The sequence below is a fragment of the Narcine bancroftii genome, chromosome 2, assembly GCF_036971445.1.
Source record: "Narcine bancroftii isolate sNarBan1 chromosome 2, sNarBan1.hap1, whole genome shotgun sequence".
NCBI classification, from domain to species: Eukaryota; Metazoa; Chordata; class Chondrichthyes; order Torpediniformes; family Narcinidae; genus Narcine; species Narcine bancroftii.
The window spans coordinates 362,065,578-362,082,064 of record NC_091470.1 but is presented as its reverse complement, the minus strand read 5'-3'; the positions used below and the strand labels follow the sequence as shown (position 1 = coordinate 362,082,064).

At 42.6% G+C, this 16,487-nt stretch overlaps 1 long non-coding RNA gene across 1 annotated transcript; it reads right to left on the bottom strand.

The window, feature by feature from the left end:
* Window positions 1-1,181: 1,181 nt before the first annotated feature.
* LOC138752829 (uncharacterized) lies at window positions 1,182-14,794 on the bottom strand. Its single transcript, XR_011350980.1, has 3 exons — window positions 14,708-14,794; window positions 2,320-2,747; window positions 1,182-1,826 (listed from the first exon to the last, which is right to left on the bottom strand). It is a non-coding gene; the product is annotated as an uncharacterized lncRNA (long non-coding RNA).
* Between the last annotated feature and the right edge of the window lie 1,693 nt (window positions 14,795-16,487).

Here is a 16,487-nt window from a genome sequence, read left to right as displayed (position 1 = left end):
TGGCACTCAATCATTCAAAGGGGTGGGTGGCCTTTATCAACTCCGCTCCGTCTGGCTGGTAGAAGTGTGGTTTTCACTCTGCATAGACCTGGCAGTTTTTGGGCATTGACCTGATTTCTTCAATGGAGTATGGCAGGTTGCAGGCTTTGACAAAGTGGAAGAACCTGGTAATTCTGGCTTGTAAGCCCTCAATCTTTGCGCTGGCACAGGTCCCAAGGAATAGGGCATCAGGTGGCTCACTGAGATTCCCAGGTTGGTACAAGATATTGTAATTGTACATGGGCAGTTCAATTCTTCACTCGATATCTTGTTGTCCTTGATGTTACCCCGCTGATGATTATTGAACGTGAATGCAACAGCCCATTGGTCAGTTAGGAGGGTGAATCGTTTACTGGTCAGGTAATGTCTCCAGTATCACACTGCCTTGACAAAGACTTGGGCCTCCTTGTTGAATTTTGGGGCTCTGGAGGGTACAGGAAAAGAAAACAACCTGCAAGTGGATCTTAGTGGGTCAAGTAGCATCAGAGCTCTGTCCACAATGGCCACCCTACCCTCCTGCTGACTGCTATTTCAACTCCACTTTGCATTCCCACACTGATCTGTCCATCATGTCCCATCTCCACCGCCAGAATGAGCCCCAATGTAAACTAGAGGAACACCACCTCATATTCCTCCTGGGGAGTTGTATGAACATAGAATTTTTGAATTTCAGGTAAGGATCCCCTCTCTCTTTTGCCTTACCCTTCCCCTCTTCCCCTTTTCTCCTCCTCTTACTGCCCTTTTGGTCCTCCTCCATTCAGAGCCCCAAACAGTCTTTCCAAGTGAAGCAGGGGTCTTCTACTGCATCCAGTGCTCCTGTTATGGTTTCCTCTACATCAGAGAGACTGGGAACAGGCTGGGTGATCGCTTTTCTGAGCACCTTGGCTCTGTCCGCCGCAATAGCGTGGATCGTCCAGTGTCCACCCATTTCAGTTCCCTGTCCCATTCCCTTGCTGACACATCTGTTCATGGTCTCATGCACTACCAGACGAGACCATGCACAAATTGAAGGAACAACACCTTATCTTCCATCTAGGACCCTCTAACTGGAGGCATTAACGTCGACTTTTCCAGTTTCCTTTAAACCCCCCCTTCTTCCCCCAACACCTTTCCCCAAGCTCTTTCTTTCTCTCTCTCCCTCACTTGCTCACTTTCTCTCTCCTCTTTTCCCCCTGACTCCTTTCATAGAGCCAAAATCAATTCTCACCTTTTCTCTTATCATATCCAATCAACATTATTTGTAAGTTTCCTCCCAATACTGTTTAGTCTTTATCCTGATGCATTCCTATTCTTTGCTTAAACCTTGACAAAAGGCTCAGGCCTGAACCATCAGTAATATACCTTTACCTCCTATGGGTGCTGCAAGACCATTTTTACTACAATCTGAGCCTGCTCCACCATTCAATACGATCATGGCTGATCTAATTTATGACCTAACTCCACCTACCCGCCTTCTCCCCATATCCCCTAATTCCTCTGTTCCTCTGTTGCTATGGTCCGTCATGTTTCACTCTTCCTGGAACACCAATCCCACTTTTGTTCCCCAACCCTGTCTTTGACTTTACACCTCCTTCACACTCCTCCACATTCCCAGACCCAAAGAGGGGCTCTGGCCCAAAATGTCAATCACTCTTTCTATCCCACTTGCGTTCCTCCAACAAATTGTCTTCAACCTCAGATTCCAGCGTTTGCAGTTTCCAGATGTTCCATCTTCAGCAATGCTCTGATTGCCTTTGAGGTGGAGGTGTGAGACTCTTAAAATCGAGATCCACTGTGGGTCATTTCTCCTGGAAATACAGCAAAACCCTTGTTATCCGGAATTCGAGCTGCCAGCAACCTCAAGCAACTAGCAAAAAAATCGAGGAAAATAAATCGGTCAAAAATACGCAAGTTTAAAATTGGCACACCTCGCCATTAGTTCACCAATCATCCCACATGCAGTCTCAACCAACTGGAAAATTCACTCATCCAGCATCTACCAATCCCCATAGGGAGGGATACCTGGGATTTTAACCGTAGTTGAATCTGTCGAGAGGGAGGAAGATCCACCAGGCCAGTGGAACTTCAGTTTCACAGTATTTACCACTTTTTCTACCATTAATACGGGAGCTGGTGTCCAAAGGGAACCTTATCACATTTATCAGAAGTGAATTACAGTTCAGAAATCCATGCAGTTGACTTCAATTAACCCATGTCTTAGTTTTAATTTTGATCCTGTCCAGTTCCACTATTAATAATTTTGGACTGGCTTCTCTTAAGGTTATTTGCACACTCCCTTACCTTACACCATTTGTTATCATCAACACCTCCTCTGCGCCTCAGCTCCGGAAATCTCTTGGGGTAGAAGATGACTTGCTTCCATTTGGATTTTGTCAATTCTATGGAAATCATTCGTACATGAATGATGATCTGACAAAGCAGAATCTTCCACAGATGGAACAGGAGGTGACTGGCAGGACAGATGGGGAGCTTGTGAACCCCTGTTTGGTTAGGCAGGGTTTCCGTATGCTCTCAATGAGCATTCTCGAGTTTCCAATATCATCCCCAATGCTCCTCCTCCACTTCAGCTGTCATTTGCCAGAATTTCCCATGAATCTTTGGGATCAAATCTTTGATCTCATCTCTTCTTCTCCTGGACACCCACTGCTATATCTTTTTACTTCTGTCTGACAGCTCCACAGGGAATATTCCAAGAAAAGCACAATCTGCTGAAGGAACAAAAGTGGTTGAGCATCATCTGTGTCTCTTTTGTCACAGAACATTCCATTCCTTGCATCTCCTCTTTGCTGAATGAAAAATGTTCTTTTTTTTTCAAAAACATATTTTATTTATACTTCATTGGTGTGCATGTAAAGGATGATTGATCCTGGTCCCACAGCACCTCCTCATTAGTCATGAAAGTGCAGCAGTACCTACACATCCTCAGGAGGTTGAGGCTATCAATTCCTATCTTGACAACATTTTACAGGTGCACGATTAAGAGGGTCCTATCCGGCTGAATCATTGTATGGGACAGTAGTTGCAAAGCATTGGACCCGAAGTCAATGCTGAAAGTCATCAAAATGGCCACAAAAATTGCTGGGTCTCCCTTTCTTCTATGGTCAACATTTACTGTGAGCATTGTTTAAATAGAGGTCTAAGAGTTATGGAAGAACCTTTCCATCTAGCAAGCAGTATCGTTGACCCACTGCCATCAAGAAGGACGTACAGGAACATTAAAATCAGGACTGCAGGCTGTGAGACTGATGAACAGTATCCTGTAATGGAGTAAATCATTCCAAAAAATTTATTTTAAATTATATCGATGTATATTTGTGATTATCATTTACCGTGTGTGTGTGTGCGTGCGCGCGCCTGTGTGCACGCGCCTGTGTGTGCACACCCACTGTGGACTGGCTTAGTGCTATTTTGTTGGTTTCTATAATGCAAAGTCAGATGTTAATAAACTTTTTTGAATATTTTATTTAAAAATTTCAATCCACGTAATTGACATATTTTTACATAAACAAAATTTGATTTATATAAAAATGTACAATGATTACATGGTAATTTAACCTCCCTTGCCCTCTCTCCCCTCCCACATATATCCTCTTCCAACTAAAATAAAGAATAGAAATAGATAATAATGTATAGTTATATAGAAAAAGGAGAAAGAGAAGGAGAAAAATTAATATTAATCTGGATTGTACAAAGGATCAGCTCCACATATTGGGATTTTACAGTATTTCTATAGCTGGGAAGAAGATTATTACAGGTCTTAGGACACTGTAAATACATTTTTGCATCTGGATCCTTAAACCTTGCATATATGGGCTCCAAATTTGTAAGAAAATAGAACATTTATTTCTTAGATTACCATATATGTAAGTTTCTCCAAAGGTATGCAACTTCGCATTTCCATACTCCAGCTTTCCAAACCAAAGTGTGCATCTGATTTCCAAGTCACTGCAATATATACTTCCTTGCCACCGCTAAAACTATTTAAATAAATTTCACTTGATAAAATTATCATTTTAATTCAGGTCTTCTATGTTCCCCAATAAAAATAAATCGGGATTTTGTGGAAAAGCATGGCGTCGGCAAGTGCAACGACAATGGGCGCCTCGTGTTGGAGCTCTGCGCAGAACAGCGGCTTGTCATTACAAACACCCTTTTTCAGCAGAGGGACAGCCTTAAGACCACCTGGATGCATCCCCGATCCAAACACTGGCACCTCCTGGACTACATCCTGGTGCGAGAAAGTGACAAACAAGATGTGCTCCACACCAGGGTCATGCCTAGCGCGGAATGCCACACTGACCACCGGCTGGTTCGCTGCAAGCTCAACCTTCACTTCAAGCCAAAGCCCAGGAACAATAAAGCCCCCAGAAAGAGGTTCAATGTTGGAAAACTGCAGTCAGACGAAGCGAGAGGAAACTTCCAGGCAAACCTCAAAGCAAAGCTCGACGTTGCAACCCGCCTCACGGACCCGTCCCCTGAAACCCTCTGGGATCAGTTGAAGGCTACCATACTGCAATCCACTGAAGAGGTACTGGGCTTCTCCTCCAGGAAAAACAAGGACTGGTTTGACGAAAACAGCCAGGAAATCCAGGAGCTGCTGGCAAAGAAGCGAGCTGCCCACCAGGCTCACCTTACAAAGCCGTCCTGTCCAGAGAAGAAACAAGCCTTCCGTCGCGCATGCAGCCATCTTCAGCGCAAACTCCGGGAGATCCAAAATGAGTGGTGGACTAGCCTCGCCAAACGAACACAGCTCAGCGCGGACATTGGCGACTTCAGGGGTTTCTACGAGGCTCTAAAGGCTGTGTACGGCCCCTCACCCCAAGTCCAAAGCCCGCTGCGCAGCTCAGACGGCAAAGTCCTCCTCAGCGACAAGATCTCCATCCTCAACCGATGGTCAGAACACTTCCAATCTCTTTTCAGTACCAACCGCTCAGTCCAAGATTCCGCCCTGCTCCAGCTCCCTCAACAGCCCCTAAGGCTAGAGCTGGATGAGGTTCCCACCCTGGATGAGACATATAAGGCAATCGAACAACTGAAAAGTGGCAAAGCAGCAGGTATGGATGGAATCCCCCCAGAAGTCTGGAAGGCTGGCGGCAAAACTCTGCATGCCAAACTGCATGAGTTTTTCAAGCTTTGTTGGGACCAAGGTAAACTGCCTCAGGATCTTCGTGATGCCACCATCATCACCCTGTACAAAAACAAAGGCGAGAAATCAGACTGCTCAAACTACAGGGGAATCACGTTGCTCTCCATTGCAGGCAAAATCTTCGCTAGGATTCTACTAAATAGAATAATACCTAGTGTCGCTGAGAATATTCTCCCAGAATCACAGTGCGGCTTTCGCGCAAACAGAGGAACCACTGACATGGTCTTTGCCCTCAGACAGCTCCAAGAAAAGTGCAGAGAACAAAACAAAGGACTCTACATCACCTTTGTTGACCTCACCAAAGCCTTCGACACCGTGAGTAGGAAAGGGCTTTGGCAAATACTAGAGCGCATCGGATGTCCCCCAAAGTTCCTCAACATGATTATCCAACTGCACGAAAACCAACAAGGTCGGGTCAGATACAGCAATGAGCTCTCTGAACCCTTCTCCATTAACAATGGCGTGAAGCAAGGCTGTGTTCTCGCACCAACCCTCTTTTCAATCTTCTTCAGCATGATGCTGAACCAAGCCATGAAAGACCCCAACAATGAAGACGCTGTTTACATCCGGTACCGCACGGATGGCAGTCTCTTCAATCTGAGGCGCCTGCAAGCTCACACCAAGACACAAGAGAAACTTGTCCGTGAACTACTCTTTGCAGATGATGCCGCTTTAGTTGCCCATTCAGAGCCAGCTCTTCAGCGCTTGACGTCCTGCTTTGCGGAAACTGCCAAAATGTTTGGCCTGGAAGTCAGCCTGAAGAAAACTGAGGTCCTCCATCAGCCAGCTCCCCACCATGACTACCAGCCCCCCCACATCTCCATCGGGCACACAAAACTCAAAACGGTCAACCAGTTTACCTATCTCGGCTGCACCATTTCATCAGATGCAAGGATCGACAATGAGATAGACAACAGACTCGCCAAGGCAAATAGCGCCTTTGGAAGACTACACAAAAGAGTCTGGAAAAACAACCAACTGAAAAACCTCACAAAGATAAGCGTATACAGAGCCGTTGTCATACCCACACTCCTGTTCGGCTCCGAATCATGGGTCCTCTACCGGCACCACCTACGGCTCCTAGAACGCTTCCACCAGCGTTGTCTCCGCTCCATCCTCAACATCCATTGGAGCGCTCACACCCCTAACGTCGAGGTACTCGAGATGGCAGAGGTCGACAGCATCGAGTCCACGCTGCTGAAGATCCAGCTGCGCTGGATGGGTCACGTCTCCAGAATGGAGGACCATTGCCTTCCCAAGATCGTATTATATGGCGAGCTCTCCACTGGCCACCGTGACAGAGGTGCACCAAAGAAAAGGTACAAGGACTGCCTAAAGAAATCTCTTGGTGCCTGCCACATTGACCACCGCCAGTGGGCTGATAACGCCTCAAACCGTGCATCTTGGCGCCTCACAGTTTGGCGGGCAGCAGCCTCCTTTGAAGAAGACCGCAGAGCCCACCTCACTGACAAAAGGCAAAGGAGGAAAAACCCAACACCCAACCCCAACCAACCAATTTTCCCTTGCAACCGCTGCAATCGTGTCTGCCTGTCCCGCATCGGACTGGTCAGCCACAAACGAGCCTGCAGCTGACGTGGACTTTTTTACCCCCTCCATAAATCTTCGTCCGCGAAGCCAAGCCAAAGAAAGAATCTGTTCTAGACACGCTCCTAAATCCACCTAGAAGGTTCTAACTTTAAAATATCACCAAGTAGAATGCAAAAAGAAGTTCTTATTTCTTCATCACATCTCAAATATTTATCAGATAAATCCAATTTCATTTTATGCAATTTTTGCAGTGTTAAATATAATTGATGTAAGTAATTGTATTGAACTAGACTATACCTAACATTTATAATATTTGTCATACAATCTTGACAAAGATCTGCCCATTTTTTCTCATTAATTATAATATTTAAATCAATCTCCCTTTTCTGTCTAGATTTATGATTTCCCTTTTTAATAGAACCTGCTTGTAATAAAAGATCCATTGCAGAAATAAATTTCTTAATATAACCTCTAAGAACCTCCAGCTCACTATAAGCTGGTAAGTATATTAATGGACCTAATTTTTCATGCAATTTTGTCCTTTCAGTTGGAGAAAACAGAGGTATATTCTGAGTTATTCCGTATTTATTTGTTAAAATTACATCAATTAACCTTGTTCATAACAATGTTCTACATTTTAATACCATTATGAGACCACATATTTAAAAATTGATTATCTTTAGCAAAAGGTATAAGATTATTTTGAATCAAAGGCATCTTGGGTGACATCCTTCCTTTCATTCCAATTTCATTATTCCAAATAGTAATCAAATGTTTGAGCTAAGGTGCTCCTTTCACATCAATGATTAACTTTTAATCCCATTTATATATAAATTCCTCTATTAATTTCTCTCCTATTTTATCCATCTCTATATTGACCCATGCTGGTTTTCCTGATCCCTCAAATGAAGAAATTAAGAAATCTCAATTGAGCCACTTGATAATAATTATTAAAGTTAGGAAATTGCAAACCTCCCAGCTCATATTTCCATGTTAATCATTCTATAGATACTCTTGTCATTTTACCTTCCCAAAGAAATGTCCTTATATGTTAATTTAGCTCTTGAGAAAAACTTTTGCCAAAGCAACATTGGTAAAGTTTGAAAAACATATTATATCCACGGAAAAATATTCATCTTGATACAGTTTACTCTATCTACTAATGTTATCGGCAAAATGTAGCAAAGGTAAAGATACATCACCAACATTTCAGGCTTGAGCCCTTCATCAAGGTGTATCTTTACCTTTGCTACATAAAGGCATTGTTTGACCTGCTGACTTTCTCCAGCATTTGTGTGTGTTTTTCACTTATCCACAGTGTCAACAAAATCCTGTATTTTTCCAATGTTATTGTCAAAGTGATCCATTTTTAAGTCCTCTTTGACTTTTTTAAGCAGTGATAAATAATTCAATTTATATATTTTATGTAAATTATTATCTATCTGGATCCCTAAATATTTAATTGTTTCTTTTGGCCATTTGAATTGAGTATTTCTTTGACAGAGTGTATAAGCCTTGTGTAAGGGGCTTAACTTCACTTTACACAAGTAATGTTGTACTCCTCGTAACCAACCTTAAACCCCCTAATTTCCAAGTCACTCCTAATGACCACAGCCTGAGGCTCTATAGCTAAAATAAACAAAGCTAGAGATAAGGGACAACCTTGTCTGCTAGATCTCACCAAATAAAGTGGATCAGACATTTGTCCATTAGTTGCCACTTTCATTTTAGATTTATTATATAATGCCTTGATCCAATTTATAAACATTTGTCCAAACCCAATTTTGTCTAATACTTAAAGCCAAAGGTTCTTAACCTTTTTCTTTCCACTCACATACTACTTTAAGTATTCCCTATGCCATAGGTGCTCTGTGATTAGTAAGGGATTGCTTAAGGTGGCATGTGGGTAGAAAGAAAAAAAGTTGAAAACCACTGTTTTAATTGTATCTCATTGACTCATTGACTTTGGATTCAGTAATCATGGTACCCTTAGTTTCAGCTTAATAATGGAAAGGGGTAGATCTGGTCCAGAGATGAAGGTCTTTGAGTGGGGGAAAACCAGATTTGAAGAGATGAGAAAACACCCCTAACCTCAGGTTTAAGGTTTAAGGATCCAGATGCAAAAATGTATTTATGGCGTCCTAAGCCCTGTAATAATCTTCTTCCCAAAAGTTGCTATATAAATACTGTAAAATCCCAATATGTGAGCTAATCCTTTGTGCAATCCAGATTAATATGAAAAGTGAGTTTGCAGGGAGTAGATTGGGATAATCTTTTTTCTGGAAAGGACATAGAGGAGAATTGGGGAGCATATAAAGGTGAGATTTTGAGAGTGCAGAATCTTTATGTTCCTGTCAGGCCAAATGTTCAAGGGAGCCATGATTTTCTTGAGAGATTAGGAAGTTGGTTTAGGATAAGAGAGAGGCCTATGTTAAATACAAGAACCAAAGGATTGATGGGATGTATGGACGATACATAGATTATAGAAAGAACCTTAAGAGGGAAATTGGAAAGGCAAAAAGAAGGTACAAGGGGGCTATAGCAAATAGGGTGAAAGCAAATCCGAAGGGTTTTTACAAATATCTGAACAGCAAAAGGAAAGTTAATGATGGAATCTGGAAAATCAGATCAGAGGAATCATATGAGATGGGGAAAATATTGAACACATTCTTCTCGTCGGGTTCACAAGGGAAAAGGATATTGAATTGTGTAAAGTAAGTGAGGCAAAAGGGTTAGTTATGGTAAAGATAGGGATTAGTAAAGAGGGGATTTTAGAACTTCTGGGCTGTATAAAGGTAAATAAGTCTCCTGGTCCAGATGAAGGGAATAGATAGAGTAGAAGTGAGTAGGCTCTTTCCCCTGAGGGTAGGGGAGATTAGAACAAGGAGTCATAAGTTAAGGGCTAGGGGGCAAAACTTTAGGAGTAACATAAGAGGGTGCTTCTTCACTCAGAGAGTGGTGGCTGAGTGGAATGATCTACCAGAAGAAGTAGTTGTGGCCGGGTTAGTTCTGTCATTTAAGAGGAGGCTGGATGAGTACTTGAATGTGAGGGGATTGGAGGGTTATGAGCAAGGGAGTAGGTAGGTGGAACTAGTGGAGTTTCACGTAAATCATTGCAGACTTGAAGGGCCGATATGGCCTGTTTCCGTTCTGTAAATTGTTATATGGTTATTTGGTTAAATGTAAAAATTTGGCCAGCATTCACAGCTTGAGCTGGATGCTTGTTCCACACCCCCACCACTCTCTATGTGAAGAAGTTCCCCCTCATGTTGCCCCCTAAACTTTTCCCCTTTTGTGATTAACCCATGTTCTCTGGTTTGTATCTCACCTACCCTCAGTGGAAAAAGCCTATCCACATTTACTCGGTCTATCCTCCTCATCATTTTAAATACCTCTATCAAATCTACTATGCTCCGGAGAATAAAGCTTAACTTCTTTAACCTTTCCCTATAACTCAGTTCCTGAAGTCTGGGAAACATCCTAGTAAATCTTCTCTATACTCTTTCTATTTTATTGATATCTTTCCTGTGGTTAGGTGACCAAAACTGCACACAGAACCCCAAATTTGGCCTCACCCATGTCTTATACAACTTTACCATAACATCCTAACTCCCATACTCAATATTTTGATTTCTGAAGGCCCCATGCCAAAAGTTCTCTTAGCAACCCTATCCACCTGTGATGCCACTTTCAGGGAATGATGTATTTGATTTCTCAGATCCCTCTATTCAACCACACTCCTCCATGCCCTACCATTTACCATGTAGGTCCCCTCTTTGTTTGTCCTTCCAAAATGCCACACCTCACATTTGTCTGCATTAAATTCCATTTTCCATTTTTCAACTCATTTTCCAGGTGGTACAGATCACTCTTCAAGCTTTGAAAACCTTCTTCAATGTCCACAACACCTCCAATGTTGTACACTTTCTGATCGAATTTACTACATTGTCAACCAGATAATTCATATGAATGACAAATAACAGTGGTTCCAGTATCAATCCTGAGGCACACTCCTAGTCACAGTCCTCCAGATTGAGGCAATCATCCACCACTACTCTCTGGCTTCTCCCATCCAGCCATTTTTGAATCCAGTTCACTACTTCGGCATGAATACCTAGCATCTGAATCTTCCTGACAATACCTCCCATGTGGGACCTTGTCAAAGGCCTTACAAAAGTCCATGTAGACAACATCCACAGCCTTTCCTTTGTCAATTTTCCTAGTAGCCTCCTCAAAAAACACATAAAGATTGGTTAAACATTACCTACCACGCACAAAAACTTGTTGACTATCCAAATAATTGTGTATCTGATATCTTAGAATTCCTTCTAATAATTTCCCTACTACTGAAGTCAAGATCACTGGTCTATAATTTCCAGTGTTCATTTTGGCTCCATTTTTAAACAACAGAACAACATGAGCTACCTCTGGCACCACACCCATGGCTAAGGACATTTTAAATATTTCTGCCAGATCCCCTGCAATTTCTACACTAGCCTCCCTCAAGGCCTGAGGGAATATCTTGTCAGGTCCTGGGGATTTATCCACCCTTATTCACATTAAGACAGCAAGCACTTCCTCCTCTTTAATCTGTACAGGTGTCATGACCTCACTGCTTGTTTTCCTCACTTCCCACAACTCTGTGCCCATTTCCGAGTGAATAATGATGAAAAAATAACATTTAATTCCTTGCCCATCTCTTTTAGCTCCATACAAAGCCGACCACTCTGATCTTCAAGGTGGCCACCTTTGTCCCTTACTATTCTTTTGCTCTTCATATTCCTGTTGAAACCTTTAGGATTTTTCTTCACATTGTCTGCCAGAACAACCTCATGTCTTCTTTGTGCCTTCCTGGCTTCTTTCTTGAGGTTTTTCTTGCATTTTGTATACTTCCCAAGTACCTCATTCGCTCCATATTGCCTATACTTGCTATATGCCTCTCTCTCTTTTTCCAAACTAGATCCAAATATCCCTCGAAAACCAAGGTTCCCTCTGCCTTCTAACTTTATCTTTGATCCTGACAGGAACATACAAACTCTGTACTCTCATAACTTCACCTTTGAAGGTCCTCCACTTACATCCTTGCCCGAATACATCTTATCCCAATCCATGCATTTTAGATCCTTTCTCATTTCCTCAAAATTGGCCTTTCTCCAATTTAGAATCTCAACCCGAGAACCAGACCTATCCTTCTCCATAATTAACTCAAATCTAATGGCATTATGATCACTGGATCCAAAATATTTCCCTAAACATACTTCTGTCACCGGTTCTGTCTCGTTCCCTAATAGGAGATCCAGTATTGAACTCTCTATATATTGATTTAGAAAACTTTCCTTAACACATTTGACAAATTCCAAGCTATCCAGCCCTTTTACAGTTAATATGTGGAAAGTTAAAATCTACTAATCCCAACCTTACATTTCCTGCAGCCATCTGCTATCTCTCTGCTGATTTACTCCTCCAATCTCACTCTTAGGTGATATATAACCCAACCCCATGAGTGTGGTTTTACCTTTCCCATTCCTCAGCTCCACCCATATAGCCTCAGCAGACGAGCCTTCTGTTCTGTTCTGTCTGAGCACAGCTGTGATATTTCCCTGATGAGCAATGTCATTCCTCCCCTTTCCCATTTTATCCCATCTAAAGCAATGGAAGCCCGGAACATTGAGCTGCCAGTCCTTCCCCTCCTGCAACAAAGTTTCACTAATGGGCACAATGTCATAATTCCACGTGTCAATCCATGCTCTAAGATCATCTGCCTTTCGTATAATACTCCTTTCGAGGCTGAAAGCAGGACGGGTTCTCCCAGATTAATTTGGTGTCTAATAAAGAGTTAACTGAACTGGTTCTGTGTGCTGTGTTCTTTGCAATGGGAAGTGGCAGTTTCAATACAACACTATCATAGCAAGGAGGTAGGAGAAGGGTAGATGGGCTACAGTCAGGAAAGTGAAAGAGGTCAGGCAGGCTGTGCAGGGCACCCCTGTGGTTGTCCCCCTCAATAGCAAGTGTATCATTTTGGAAACTTGCGGGGACAACCCACCAGGGACTAGTCATGGAGATCTGGCCCTGTGGAAGGGAAGCGAGGAGAAGAGGCGAGCTGTAGTGATTGGGGATTCCGTATTTAGAGGTTCTGTGGAAGAGATTGAGTATCCCGGGTGGTAAGTTGCCTCCCTGATGTCAAGGTCCGACATATCTCAGATCAAGTTCACGCTATTTCAGGAAGGAGGATGCGCAGCCAGGTGTAGGTACCATTGTCATTCATTGGCAGGAAGGGTGAGGAGGTCCTGCAAGGAAGTTCAAGGAGTTAGGTGTTAGGTTCAAGGACAAGACCTGCAGGGCAGTGACCTCAGGATTGCTACCCATGCCACGTGCTGGCAAGGTTACAAATAGGAGGATAATGCAGCTTAACCCATGGCTTAAGCCATGGTGCAAGAAGGAGATCTTAGGGTATCTGCATCATTGGGCTCTCAGGGAACATGCGACCTGTTCCAATGGGACAGTTTGCATCTGAATTGGAAGGGGACTAATGCCCACGCAGGAGAGTTTGCCAGTGCCAGTCCCTGGTAGATCGTCCCCGCAACAGTTTCCAAAATGATACACTTGCTATTAAGGGGAACGGCCACAGGGATGCCCTGCACAGCCTGCCTGTCCCCTTTCCCTCTCCTGACTGTAGCCCATCTACCCTTCTTCTCCTTCCTTGCTGTGAAAGTGTTGTATTGAAATTGCCACTTCACACTGCAAAGAACACAGCACACAGAACCGGCTCAGTTAACTCTTTATTAGACACCAAGTTAACCTGGGAGAACCCGTCCTGCTTTCAGCCTTGAAAGCAGTCTCCTTGGCTCCCCTCCGAAGCAAAGGGATGCATCAACTTTAGTACACTTGAGTAAACAAGTCAAACTTAAAGATTAGATCATTATTCTGCATATAAGTTAAGTAACACCCCTTTTTGCCCCCTCCCCTATATCCCTGTATCAAGGTTGATAATATATTGTTTTGGATCACTGAGAAAAAACACATATCCCTTATCTGGACAAATCCATCTGCTTGTGCCGTGCGAAGGTCATACCAGTCAGTAACACATTCATGATGCCAACCCCCCCACCCCCTTAATCTTTCAAGCATCAGGCTTCCACTTTGTGTTTTAATTCACTTTAATACTTCTAAGTTATTTTAATATTCACTTTAATACTTCAATAGTGTTGCTTTCACTCCCGTCTATCACCCCTTCTGCCTCCCGAATGCTCTGGAGTTCATCCAACTCCAGCTCCAATTCCTTAACTCAGATTGTCAGGAGCTGTAGCTGGATGCACTTCCCATGGATAAAGTCATCAGGGATCCTGGTGGCTTCCCTGACATCCCACATTCTGCAAGAGGAGCTTTCCCCTCCCTCGGCTGCCATTCCCACTGTCTATGACTAGACAAACAAAATATAGTTTGGAATATTGTGTGCAGTTCTGGTCCCCAAATTATAGGAAGGATATTACTGAGGTAGAGAGGGCACAGAGAAGATTTACTAGAAGGTTGCCAGGATTGCAGTATCTAGAATACGGAGAAAGACTGAGTAGATTGGATCTTTATTCATTGGAGTGTAGAAGGTTGAGGGGGATAGATAGAGTAGCTGTGAATAGGCTCTTCCCCTGTGGGTAGGAGAAATTGAAACAAGGGGTCATAAGTTAAGGGTTAGGGGCCAAAACTTTAGGAGTAACATAAGAGGAAACTTCTTCACTGAGAGAGGGGTGGCTGAGTGGAATGACCTACCGGAAGAGGTGGTGGCAGCAGGGTCAATTTGGTCATTTAAGAGAAGGTTGAATGAATGCTGGATGTGAGGGGGTTGGAGGGTTATGGGCAGGGATCAGGTAGGAGGGACTAGTGGAGTTCACTTAAATCGGTGCGGACTAGAGAGGCCGTATTGGCCTGTTTCTGTACTGTAATTGTTATATGGTGATATGGTTAAAATCCTGCCCTTACCTGTGTCTACCTTCTGAATCCTTTTTGTTCCTCGAATAGGGTGGCCCTTTCTGACTTCAACTCCGACTATTCCTCACCTCTTACTTGTTCTAGTCGACGCCTGTTGACCCACAGCCTTACCGCTCTGACTCAGCCCACTCTGATGACGACCGCTCCCGAATTTGTCTTCAACTGTTGAACTCGAATGCCCAATCTGACAATAAATCTGAAATCTGAGCTAAATACAAAATTTGAGATTGGATGATAGACCAAAATGCTCTCTGCGCAGTCAAAGGAGGAAACACACCAGACCTGTTGATCATACCTAAAATTTTGCAAGTTCTAATCTATTCAACCTTTCCCTGTAACCTCAACATTCATTCCAAGACAAGTAGATACATGAAGAGGCCAAGGGAGCCGGTGCCTTGGTATGCCAATGGATGCAGGGAAAAACAGTCCCACAGAGTGTTGATAAAGATGTTGTCAGCTGACCTGAAGTTCCAATTATCTCTGACTGGTCTGACCTTCTTTCATTCTCCACAGTTCACTCATTCTTGCTCACTTTCATGCTGGAAAAGTTTCACTCTCAGAATTTTCATCCCTTATTCTGATTCCCTCCATGCTCACATCCCACCATGATCGAAGAGAATTCTGAAATATCCTGCAGCGTACTGGAAAATTCTCGAGTGTGGAGAGATCCAAGGTACACAAAGTTACAGATAGAGTTGATGCAAACAGGCTTTTTTCCATTTGGGTTAGGAGAGATAAAAAAAAAACTAGAGGACATGGGTTAAGGGTGAAAGGGGAAAAGTTTAACGGGGAACTTCTTCACGCAGAGAGTGGTGGGAGTGCGGAATGAGCTGCCAGCTGAAGTGGTGAATGTGGCCTCAATTTTAACATTTAAGAAAAATGTGGACAGGTACATGGATGGGAGGGCCATGGAGGCGAATGATCCAGGTGCAGATCAGTTGGACGAGGCAGAATCATAGTTTGGCACAGTATGAAAGGGCTGAAGAACCTCTTATACTGTGCTGAACTATGCTGCACTGTACTAATGTGTTCTCTGGTTCTATGGTTCTCACCTGAGGTAAGCTTGCCAAATAAAGTGAAAGCAAAACTGCTTCCTTAAAATCACAGCCAGCATGTTCAGATGGCAGAGCAATATATGCTCTGCACACACAAGGCAGACAGAAACTGACAGACCTGTTGAACATTTCCAGAATTTTCTATTTCTATTTCAACATGTTCAGTATCCAAACTATTTTCTCTTTGCATGATTCCTCAAGTCAGCTTTTACGAAGAGTACTAAAATTGAATTGTACAATGTTTAATGAGGTTTGAATTTTGTTTTAAGATGGTGGTTTATGTGACTAATACGATGATAGATGTGAAGTTAGTTGATATTTGGTGAAGGTTTATCTCTATAGAGAAAGTTTTTTTTTCATCTTTTTTTTCATGCTACAATTTTTTTTTAAGAATTGATTATTGTTTAAGAATTTTTGATAGACAATGTTACTAACTTTACTAATATTTTATATTAAGTTTGAGTTAAATATATGTTTCATCTTTACTCTGTTTGTTAAATATATGCATTTAAGTTTGATTTAAATATGTTTTTTAAGTCTGATATCTTAGTATTAATTACTTTTCTTTTTGTTAGTATTTTAATCGGTTATGTTTTTGTTTTTTTTTGTAAGTGGGTTTTTTTTCTCACATATATTATTAACTTTATTAATTCTTCACTCTTTATTTTGGGGGAAAGGGGGGTTGGACTAATTTGAGTTGGGTTATTAATGTGTAA